Raw genomic sequence first — 11315 nt, forward strand, 5'->3', positions numbered from 1 at the left:
GCAGCCACAAGCCGCTGGGACTCCGTAGCGTCCTTCCCACGGGGACCCCCCTGAGTGTGCTGAGCAGTGTCCCCCCCGGCCTCTACCGCTGCCCCCAGGACCGCGCACCCACATCCAGCCCAGATAGGAGGAGGAGGAGGAGGAGGGAAGCTTTAGCCCATCCTGCCCCTCCCGAGGCACCTCAGGGCACGAAAAGGCACCCGTGCGCCCAGCTGGCACGTCACCATTTGTCCCAGCACCAAAATCCTCTCCTGTACTGGGGAGCTGGGCTGGTATTGACTGGGCACTGGTTAGTTGCTAGACCATTCTGGGGTCCAAAGAGAATTTGGGGGCAAAAGTGGGGGCTTTTGGGGGTGCTGGTGCAGATTTGGGGGTAAAACTGGGGGATTTTGAGATTCAGGATAGGTTTGGGGATGAAAAATAGGAATTTTGGGGGTGCTGAGGCTGATTTGGTGTCAAACTGGGAAAATCTGGGATCCAAAGAGGGAGATTTGGGAGTCAGAAATGGGAGATTTGGGGGTCAAACGTGGACGTTTTGTGGTAAAATTGGGGGATTTGATGGTGAAACATGGATCCTGCGGCCATGCATGGTTTTGGGGTGAGAAGGGGCTTTGGGGGTCTCACCCTGCAGCACCCAGGTGAGGGTGGCCCTGGTGACAGTGGCAGCACCGTCCCCCACCCCCACGGCCTGGAGGACCACCCGGGTGGTCAGGGCGCCCATCAGGATCTGTACAGAGCCTGCCCAGTGCTCCCAGTCACCCCCAGTTACCACCACCTGCCCCACCCCCCCTCCCAGCTACTTCCCAGTCCTTCTCTTTAACCCCCAGACACCTCCCAGTAGTCCCCCACCACATTCAATTACCAGTGACCCCCAGTTCATCCCAGTGCTCCCAGCTACCTCACCTACAGCACCTCCCTCCCAGTTACCTCCCAGTCTCTCCCAGCATCACCCTGGCTCCTCCCAGTGGCCCCCAACCACCTTCCAGTGTCTCCAGTCCTCAGTTACCTCTCAGTCCCCCCAGGTCCCTCCTAGTAGCCCCCAGCTGCATCCCAGTGCCCTCCAGTGCCCTCCCAGCACCCCTTCTGGTGACCCCCATCCCTCTCCCAGTTCCTCCCAGTAGCACCTGCAGTGCCTCCCAGCACTGGTACTGGAGTCAGTCAGGGCTGACATGCTCGGGGTACAACTGAGGCAGCAGAAGCTGCTGAGGGGGGACACACGGAGGGGGGGTCAGACACCCCAGGGACCCCAAATCACCCCTGTGGCCGCTCCAAACCCCATTTCCCCCCCTCTGCCCTGGTCCCTCCAAAACCCCCTTAGCCCCCGCCCAGATCCCACTGGCCCCCCAGTTCTCCATTTTCCCCTCAAGATTCCAACAGTCTCCCCAGAACCGGCGGCGAAGGGGGAGCTGGAGCGGGGTGAAGTGAAGGGGCACGGCGGGGGGGCACTGGCACTAGGGGGGTCAGTGGGAGCTGGAGGGAGAGAGGCCGGGAACTGGCAGCTGCTGGTTTTAATGGAGCTGGTCCCACCCCAATCCCACCCGCAGGTGCCACCAACACCAGTTTAGCCACAGGCTGGACACTGGGGACAGTGGTGGTGCCAGGGGACGTGGCCGTGGGCACCGGGCTGGGGCCGAAGGTGAGCGCCTGGGGGGCAGGGGGACAGCGTGGGGCATAATCCTCTGTCCTCAGTGGGATTCCCTTGGCAAAAAGAAGTGACACTTGCAAAGGTCACCGGGAGTTCAAAAACTCTCTTTCTAAGTTTGTTTCGCTTCATGGGTAAAGAACACCTGAGCAGCGCCGGCACTGCCCCGCACACAAAGCCCTGCGAAGTCACGACAAAGAAATTAATTGCAGGCTTTGAGCAGGAAACTCATCGGGCAGCCCCACAGCTGAGCTCCTGTTTGACCTCATCTCAAAGCCCTGAGACACAGAAAGGCTTAAAACAGTTGCCAGGGAGGCCCCGGAGCTCTGAACCACAGAGTCTCCCTGTGACAGCCCCTGCAAGGGAAGGTCACCGAGGGCCTCGTGCCCAGGTCTCTCTCACTCTCCACTAACAGGAACAGCTCGGACAAAGCGAACCCGCAGCGCTCTCCAGAAGCTTCTCAACCCCTGGGGGGTTTTCAGTAGCATTTGGACAGAGATCTTTGAGGTGGTCTTTCTCGGTTGAAGATTGCATCCCGTGAACGTCAGTGAGTTAAGGATCCCTTACCATGCTCCTGGGCTGGCAGCAAAGCCCCGTCTCCCCGCCCCAAGGCGCAGCAAAGCCGCGGGTTCTCTCCCACAATCCAGCGTAACCTGCCAGCGCCCCCCACCAACACCACACGGCAGGGAACTGGCAAACAGAGGAGCAGAACACGACCGGGTTCTGCTTTCAACACGACACTGCAAACTGTACCCGTGATCCCGCAAACGACCGGCTGTGCTGTTGTAACACCGGAGCAGAGAAACAACGCTTAACATTGGAGTTCCTTCCGCAAGAGAGGAAAGAGAGCTCTGGATGCAGCCTTCTCTTCGGCGCCCCCTCCCCTTCTTCAAGGAACAGAAATGCAAGAAACAGCAATTGATACAGAGAAATGATTACTTGTTTTGAGATTTATTTACTTATTCACTTATAGAAAACTGCTTAGCAAGTTATTTATTTACTTACAGCAAGTTATAATACTTTTTTAATATTGCTGAGAATCCTGCTTGCCCAGACTGTTCTGTGGAATTTACCAAGGACTAGGAGTCATCAAAACGAAGCAGTTCTCTGTGAAAATCTACCAAGGATTACAATGTTCAACAAATTTTTATACTTTTGGCCTTGAGTAACAGCTGGCTCTAACTAGTTGGAATTTTGCTAACAAGTAACGATAGCCATATACAAATGGTAGAAGTTCTATTGGTTCTCTTCGATAAGACAGAAAGTAAACCGTCTGATAAACACTCTTGTTATTCAAGAAATTGGCCAAGAGAATCTGTGCATGCTCCGGGGAAAAAAAAAAAAGGGAGAGAGACTCTGAGCCTTCCTCCCAAAGTCCCCCGGAGACGACCACCAGGAGGCAATGTGCAGGTGCAAAGATGACATAACCTGCTGGCATCTGCCTTTCTAACTAACCCAGCCCTACTCATGCGTATGTACGTTTGGGTTATGTACCCCAATGAATACGGATATCCACACTCGATGAGTTTTTGGTAAAATGTGTGGTGGGTGTGCAAGCTTTGTGGAGGAATCCCCTTGCACCCTGGCCGGAGTAAACCTACCTGCTTTATAACTCTATTCGAGTTTTAGAGTCTTTTTTCCGTGAATCACCTCGACCTTCAAAGGGAGAGGCTAAAAAACCAGAAACCCTTTTCCTGAGTAAGGACAAAGAGCTTCAGATCAACTAGTTTCCATCTGAGGCGGGAAAGAAACAATCTGTTGGTCCGTGATCCATTTGTCAGTGGAGTCTGTTCCAGGTTACACCACCTCCTGCTGCCAGGTCAAACACCATTATGCCCGGGACTAACACGCAGTAAAACAGTAATCTTTGGACTAATACTAGAGAAGAGACAATTCCCAAGGGCAAAAACAATTCAGACCCCGAGTTCACAGGCTTCGAGGGACCGGCCAGACCTACTTCAGTACCCAGACTGTCCTAAAGTCAGGCCTCAAGCCAAGAGCAGCTCAAGACTGGGGGACAAGTGGTAGGGACAGAACAGAGAACCAAACCCAAGGCCAAAACACTCTGAGCACTCGACACGGTATTTCCCAAGAGTCACGACGTTACTTTCCCCAAATACCTCCACTTCAGAAAAAAATCACCTCCGTGGAGCTTTGAACAAACAAAAGAAGCCACCTAATACCTTCTCTGCTCCCCCACCGCCTCCTCCAGAAGGCGCCTGATGGTCACAAAGCCACCGACCCTGCCAGTCCACGTTTATTTCAGGCAGCCGGTCTGATACAGCCAGGAATCCTGTGCAACGAGAGAGACACAATTACAGACAGCAGCTGCTACTGCAACGCAAAGCGCAGTTCAGCAGAGTGAAGGCAGGGAGATCTCAAAGCAGGAACCAAGTCCTGCACGGATGATGCAAAATAAGCTCACAGCTCACCTCTGAGCTTCACGTGGGTTGGACTCTGCCATTAAGGCGGCTTTTGTCTCAAAGTTCCAGTCACACAGTGTCCTTACAGAACAGCAAGGAGTAAAGAATAGAATACAGTAGGAAAACGTTTGGGAAAAGACCCTAAAAGATCAGGCCGAGCACTGCTGTTTTCCGTTAAAGAAAACAACCAAAGCCGCCGGGCAGTCAAGCTGCTTTCTGCAGGCTGGACACGGCCTTTAGGACTGTTCTGCAGCAGCCTGAGGTTTAGCCCCGTATATCCCTCTTACCCTTCGGCTCACGGAGGATCAGCCGCAGAACAAAGGGATTCACTGCCAGAAACCGGGGAGCTCTCATCATTAACCTTCCTGGGAACCCCGTGGCCACCTGCCACCCGGCTTATGGCCGGTGTCCCACGCAGCACACGGCCATCGAGAAATCCCTCGGTTCTCCCCGGGAAAGACCGTTTGTGGCACGTCAGGCCACGTTTCTGGGGCTCGCTAGGGCAGTACAGAGTGCGAGCAAAAACCAGTCTCAGCTCAAGCCTGCTCCTTATCACCCTCCCCTGAAAAAAACAGCCCCCACACGCCCAACCAGCAACAAAACCAGCAGCACCCGCACCGCCAGCCGTGTGCCCGCCCAAGAACACTGCAGGAGACCGGCAGCGCTGCCAGAAACTGTGGCAGGGCCGTGCAAAGCCGCGGCCGCTCACGGCGCGTTAAGGAGCACGCGAACCCGCCGAAGGAAACCGCCGGGAGAGGGCGGCTGCAAACCCCAAACGGACAGACAGCCCCGCAGGACGGAGATCCCCCTCGCTGCTCCGCCTTCAACAGCCCAGCCGAGCCCGAGACAGGTCTGGCGGCGTTGCCTCCCCCGCCGCGGCCGAGGCCGCACGCCCCGAGCTCAGGGCCCGCGCAGGAGGCACCGGCTCCCCCGGGAGCCCCCGCCGGTTCTTCCCCCGGCACCCGCCCGCCCGCTCAGCCCCGCTGCCGGCTCCCCCGCCCCGCCGGGACGAGCGGCCGGGCCCGAAGCCCCCCCGCCCCCCTCCCCGGGCCCAGGCGCCGGCGGCCCCGGCCGGGCCCTTCCCGCGCCGCGCGGTACCTGCACGCGCCGCCGCCGGCGGCAAGAGCGTCCCGGGGCGGGGCGGGGCCGGGGGAGCTCCGGCAAGGACCCCGCGACAGGTGCCCGTCCCAGCGCCTGACCCGCGCCGGCGCGCTGCGGCGGTGCCGCGGGCGGGCGGGCGGGCGGCAGCCGGCGGTCAGAGGGACGCCCCGGGCAGGGCAGGACCCCGCCGGAAGCCGCGGCTCTGAGGAGAAGCCGGGGCCGGCGCCAGCCCCGGGCAGGGCCGTGCGGCCGCGCTCCCGCTCCGAAATCAACCCTTGCTCTTCCTCCTTGACCCGCGCAGGCTGCGTGCGCCGGGAGGGGCCGGTGCTGGGCCCTGCGGGCGCGGCCCGTGCGGCGCGGAAACACCCTTTGGAGAGCGCAGGAGAAGGCGCGTGGAGCGCTGGCTGGCCCGGCCCCGCAGGAAATAAGGTCTGTTCGTGTCGTTATTCTTCGGGCGGGCGGGGGGGGTATGGGGGCAGGGCCCTGGGGAGGGGTGTGAGGCGGTGGGGGGTGCGTTGGGGTTTGTTGAGGGGTTTTCAGGGGGGCCGGGGGTGTGTTTTTTTCCAGGCGCTACTTGTCGGGCGTGTCACAGCGTTGCTCTTCCCGCAGGTCCGCCAGGTGGCGGTTCACCGCCACGAAGCGCTGCCTTAAGCAATTCAGACTTTGCACGGCGAGAGGATTTGTACCGCCCGGCGCTGCGTCCAGAGCGGGGGTGCAGGGACCGTGGTGGAGCGAGGGCGTTTGGGTGAGCGGCTGCAAATGAACTGTGCAGCAGGGAGCGGGGACGGGGAAGGGCTCTGAGCCCTGGTGAGGCCGCCCCTCGATTGCTGGGTTCAGTTTTGGGCCCCTCACCCCAAAAAGGCCCTTGAATGACTCGAGGGTGTCCAGAGAAGGGCAGCGGAGCTGGTGCAGGGTCTGGAGCACAGGTCTGCTGGGGATCGGCTGAGGGAACTGGGGGGGTTCAGTCTGGAGAAGAGGAGGCTGAGGGGAGACCTCCTGGCCCTCTGCAACTCCCTGCCAGGAGGGAGCAGAGTGCTGGGTTTAAGCTTCTTGAGCCAAGGACCCAGCGCCAGGCCCAGAGGGAATGGCCTCAAGCTGCCCAGGGCAGGGTCAGGCTGGCTCTGAGGAAGGATTTCTTTGCAGAAGGGGCTGTTGGGCGTTGGAATGGGCTGCCCAGGGCAGGGGGGGAGTCCCCGGGATCCCTGGAGGGGTTGAAGAGTCGGGTTGACCCAGCGCTGAGGGATCTGGTGGCGTTGGGAACGGTCAGGGTGAGGTTCATGGTTGGGCTGGAGGAGCTGCAAGGGCTTTTCCAAATGAGATGACCCTGTGATTCTGTGATTGAAGTTCACTACCATCCCCTGTCTCAGAAATTCCTCTCTTCTGGGTCCAATCCTTGCTTCAGTGTCAGGGTGGTCATCTTCATCTTTCTTCCACACAATGTAATCTCACCCAAATCTGGGAAAGACTTCAAGATGTTCTAATGAAAAGCTTAGGTAGAGTGAGCAGTTTCTATGTCCTGAGTTGTCTTAATGTAGCAAACCCCCTGTGTTTAGTCAATTCCCCCTCCTTTGTTAAAACTGCCTCCATAGGATTAGCTTGGCTGGGTTTTAAGCCAGCCTTGGGTTGGGACTATACAAGAAGCAGGCTAAGAACTTCTTCAGAGGGGGAGGACTCAGCGTCTCTTCCCCAAGCGGGAGCGGGCAGGATCCATCCAAAGCACCGTCCCTGCTCAGGGCCAGCTCCAGCTCTTCCCTCTCCCGTCCTCACCCTTCGGTCCTTCCTTCTCTTCTGTTCCAGGGTGTCCGAATTCCCGCCCTCCTCGGCTGCTTCGACGCTGTCTCCAGACAGATCCAGGTTGCAGAGGAGGCCGTGACTATCCACAGGTTTTTGCCTGGCCAGAAACCCCGTCATGGGCCGCAGCCTGACGGACAGCAAGGCCTACCTGCCCGGTAAGAGGGCGGATTAAGCCCCAGTTGGCTTCGCGGTCATTGCGTCCCTTCCCTGGGGCTGAGAACTTCTCGGAAGTGACTCCCCCTCTGTGGAGCAGAGCCAAAAATTTGGGAGTTTCGTCTTTCTGGGCGAGGCAACGATTGTTTCGCCTAGGGAAGCGCCTGTGGAAGGGCCACTGGCTGAACGTCTCCAACCCTCTCGTGTTTTTTTTCAGGCAACAAGGAGCTGGAGCCCCTCAAATACTCCAAGGTGGCCGCAGCCGCCTCGGTGTCCCGGCAGCAAGCGGAGGGCTGCATCCAGGGCACCATGTCCCTCCTGTCTTACTGCCTGGGGAAGGGGGAGATGTCCTGAGGGACACCGGGGTGCTCCTCACTGAAGGCAAGACAGTACAAATGGAGTTCTACTGCGGATTCCTGGAGACGTTGTCTGGGAAGGAGAACTTGGAACAAGAGATTTTCAAGGTGAGCGGTTGAATATCAGATGCTTCTGTTAAAAGTTGTGATGGGAAAGCCAAAAAAGAAAAAAGAAAAAAAAAGTTTTCAAGTAAATTTCTTGAGATTTTTTTTTTAAACCTCTGGTTATGCCCTTTTTATGTGCAGAAGTTCATTGTGGCTTTTAAGACCTTACGATCCTCGCAGCACTACTGTGATCGTAGAATCAGGAAAACTGTTTGTTGCTGCTTCCTGAGCTTTTTTCTCAAGTTGATATTATCTGTTTGTGGCCTTTATTTTTCCCAAGTTGAGATGGCTAATTAGCCAGTTCTTTTAAAAATCTGTTTCTGCTGCATGCTGTGGTTTTGCAAGGCTGGCTGTGTTTGCCTACAGATGGGATGGAAGGTTTTTAGTGGAGAGGTGATACCTTTCTTTAAATCGCTGACAACTTTTAGGCAGAAATGAACAGGTTTTCAAGCACAGAAATTTTTCCTCGGGTGCAGTTGTAATATTAAATGGCAATGAAGACCGATCAAGCTTATCTTGATGGCTTCAATCACGTAAACGATTGAAGAGAAAAGGCCGCTGGTTCCTGAGAAACAAGGGCTGTTAGTGATGGTTGAAGTGAGATGGTCAGGTTGTGAGTTGTTATAGTGACTAGCGCTCAAATAGAGGAAAAAAAAATATTTCTGGAGAAGGTTCAGTTCTGAAGTGCTATGAGAGCAATAATTCAATAGTGTTTCTGCTCCTTTGCTCGAGTTTCTGAATTCTAATTTCCGCTGTTACCTTTCTGAAGATACTTGAGAGTGATTGTTGTAGGACAGAACTGAGGAGAGAGTTTGTGTTGGCTACTCTGTGAGTCATATATTTTCCTAGAAAACAAGGTTCTCTTGGTTTTTGCCAGTTGTTACTGATGTAAAATTCTTTCTAAGATGTGACTGCTGCGTTCCACCTACATCGTTTCCACAATATTATGTGTAGCAGTGATTAAAACCGAGTGTGTTTCGGAGTGTGTAGAATTTGGGAAGAGTTTGATTCAAGGTGATGCTTTGACTTGTGGAAAACAGACTCTAGACTGGAATAGAGTGATACAGCAGTATGTGTACTCCGGCCGGGGTGCCAGGGGGTTCCTCCACACAGCTTGCGCCCCCCCCGCACATTTTACCCCAGCCTCACCGAGTGTGGATATCCGTATTCGTTGGGTTCCATCACACAAACACCCATGTGCAGGCGTGAGGCCGGGTTAGTTCTAGAGGCTGGTGTCAGCAGTGGATGTTCTCTTTGCCCCTGCCCATTGCCTCCGGGGGGGCGTCTCCAGGGGGGGGAGCTTTGGGAGGAAGGCTCAGAGTCTTTCTCACCTTGTGCTTTTCCCCGGAGCATGTGCAGATTCTCTTGGCCAATTTCTGGAATAACAAGAGTGTTTGCCAGCTGGTTTATTCTTTCTGCCTTATCTAAGAGAACCAATGGAACTTCTCCCGTCCATACATGCTATCTTTACTCGTCACCAAGAGCCGACTAGTTAGGGCACAACTGTTCCCCAAGGACAAAACCATGATATTTTGTTGAACGCTGCAGTTGTTGGTGGATTTTCACAGTGAACTGCTTTGTTTTGATGAACACAGCAGTCCTTGGTAACATTCCACAGAGCGGTCTGGGCAAGCAGGATTGTTAGCAATATTCAGAAATACTCTAAGTTGCTCTGAGTAAGTAAATAAGTTGCTAAGCAGTTTGCTGTAAGTAAATAAATCTCAGAACGAGTAATCATTTCTCTGCATCAGCTTTCCTCTGCTGGGTGTATTCTGTTCACTTTAAACCAGTTCGGTGTGGTGCCTGGGTTACAGAAATGCCCAATAACCAACTCAATATTGTTAGTTGGGGCTCCTGTTTCGGTGTGCACGTGTGTTACCCAGATAGCATCTTGAAAAAGTGAAACCTGTGTTCTTGGAGTCCTGTGGGGTGGGGGGGTGTTTTGGGTTTGTCTGCTGAGTTTTATAAATTGCTGGTGTGTTCTAAATGAATAAATATTCTCTGTGATATGGAGGGATACCTGAGCACCTGTCGTCTGTTAGAGGGTGTCACTGATTTTATGCAGATGTGCTTTCTATAAACCCATAGGCTGTGTGCTTTCCTGTGTCATAGTCTGTGCATCTTGTATTTTGATCTTGCCTGTAGAGTTAATGGTAGGGGGATGTGTTTTAGAAAATGCTCATGGGAGAGCGTGTGTTTGATAAACTTCTAAAATTCGTCAGTCTAAATGCTTCTTCCTGGCTAAAAGAAGTTGTCTATGTACTCGCTATGGACTTTGCTGTCGTTGTTTCTTGTCCCTGTTCGGCTGCTGCGTGCCACAGGGGCTATTTGCTTGTAAATGCCTGTCCCTTCTCCGTAGAAGGGGACAATCTTGTCCTGTTTTCCCCCCTTACCAACTCTTCCTGTCTATTCAGAGTGGGCGAAGGAGCTTTCTGCTCAGTGCACAATTCCTGTGAGTTGTTTAGGCTGCTCTTTTCAATTTACGTCTTTGCTGTGTCAGGTTTTGGCTCGATAAGTCAGTCCAAGTGTCTGATCCTGTCGCTCTGTGGTCAGAAATTGCCCCAAGGGAAGAAGAAAGAACATGTTGTGAGGAGAGAGGAGGAGGAGATGGTTTCTCTCAATATCCCCGAGGCAAATCCTGTACCTTATTCAGATCAGATCCTTCTCACTTAAACTGTATTTTCCTAGGGTGGTTCTGTGGCAGTTGAACGTGATGTTTCTCCTTGTGCTCAGAGTCTGAGTGCTGAGCTGAGGCAGATCCATCTCCCGACTGTTGGAGTCTGTGCAGGCTCCTAACGCTGCCGGGGGTGCCGGGGAGAAGCAGAGTGACAGACACAGCTGTGGAGGGGAGAGGTGGGAGGACAGACAGCAGTCTGGATTTAGACTGGTTTCCAGTGCACCCAGAAACTTGCGTCCTTTTGCAGTGTATGGAGTGATGTAAGAAAGCTTATGATCTCTGTCTGCAGTTTCTCTGCTGTTATTCTCCTCCTGCAGTTGTGTGCCCTGTGATGTGTACAGCTGGGTGTGCGTGTCTGCCTGTCCTGGCTGTACGCTGGCACCTGTAACTGTGTAGGTGAATGCGAGTTGTAGTGAAGTACGGAGAGTTTCTGTACTGGCGAGATAGCTTGGAGGTTTTCTGAGGGGGAGAACACAACTCCTGGCTTTACAGGTTCAGCTCTTATCCACAGAGGGATGCACATTAATCTTACCCCAGTTAAATATGATGAGGATGCCTGTGTCACAGGCTGAACTCTGTATCTCAGGGGTTTGGGGAAGATGATACGCTCAGATCTGGGCTTTAACACCCGTCCCATCCATCAGCTGACCTTCCGGCACTGTTGGTTGTCTGTGTGTGTTTGGAGATAGTTCTTCTACTGCGTGGGGTGTCCCTGAGGGGCTCATATTTATGAGGGAGTGTGTTGCTGGAGTCATACAGCAATGCTGACAAACAGCAGTGTGGCGACGGGAATGGAAAAAGTCTGATATTTTGGTCTGTTGTTTTCTTGCCTTGTAGCTTTTTCTCAGATGAATTGTGTTGCAAGCCATTAAGAAGAAAGACTTTGTCCAGAAGGATTTGTGTATTTTATTTGGCAAAGCATTTCATGACTCTTGGTAGAATGTGAAAATGTAATGAGTAAAGGAGAGTGAACCTTTAAGCAGATTTTTGAAGGCAGTTTTGAGGCAATTTTTGTATATGCGTGAAAAGTTCTGTACCAGCTACTGTACCTGAACCTTTCTGCA

General features: G+C 54.0%; 1 long non-coding RNA gene across 1 annotated transcript; it reads left to right on the top strand.

Annotated features, from left to right (window-relative positions):
* The first annotated feature begins 5323 nt into the window (after positions 1-5323).
* On the top strand, positions 5324-7036 carry LOC141972866 (uncharacterized). The gene is made up of 3 exons (XR_012635440.1): positions 5324-5595; positions 5776-5911; positions 6964-7036. It is a non-coding gene; the product is annotated as an uncharacterized LOC141972866 (long non-coding RNA).
* Positions 7037-11315: the final 4279 nt, after the last annotated feature.

This window comes from Athene noctua, chromosome 36 (assembly GCF_965140245.1).
Source record: "Athene noctua chromosome 36, bAthNoc1.hap1.1, whole genome shotgun sequence".
In the NCBI taxonomy this organism is placed as follows: Eukaryota; Metazoa; Chordata; class Aves; order Strigiformes; family Strigidae; genus Athene; species Athene noctua.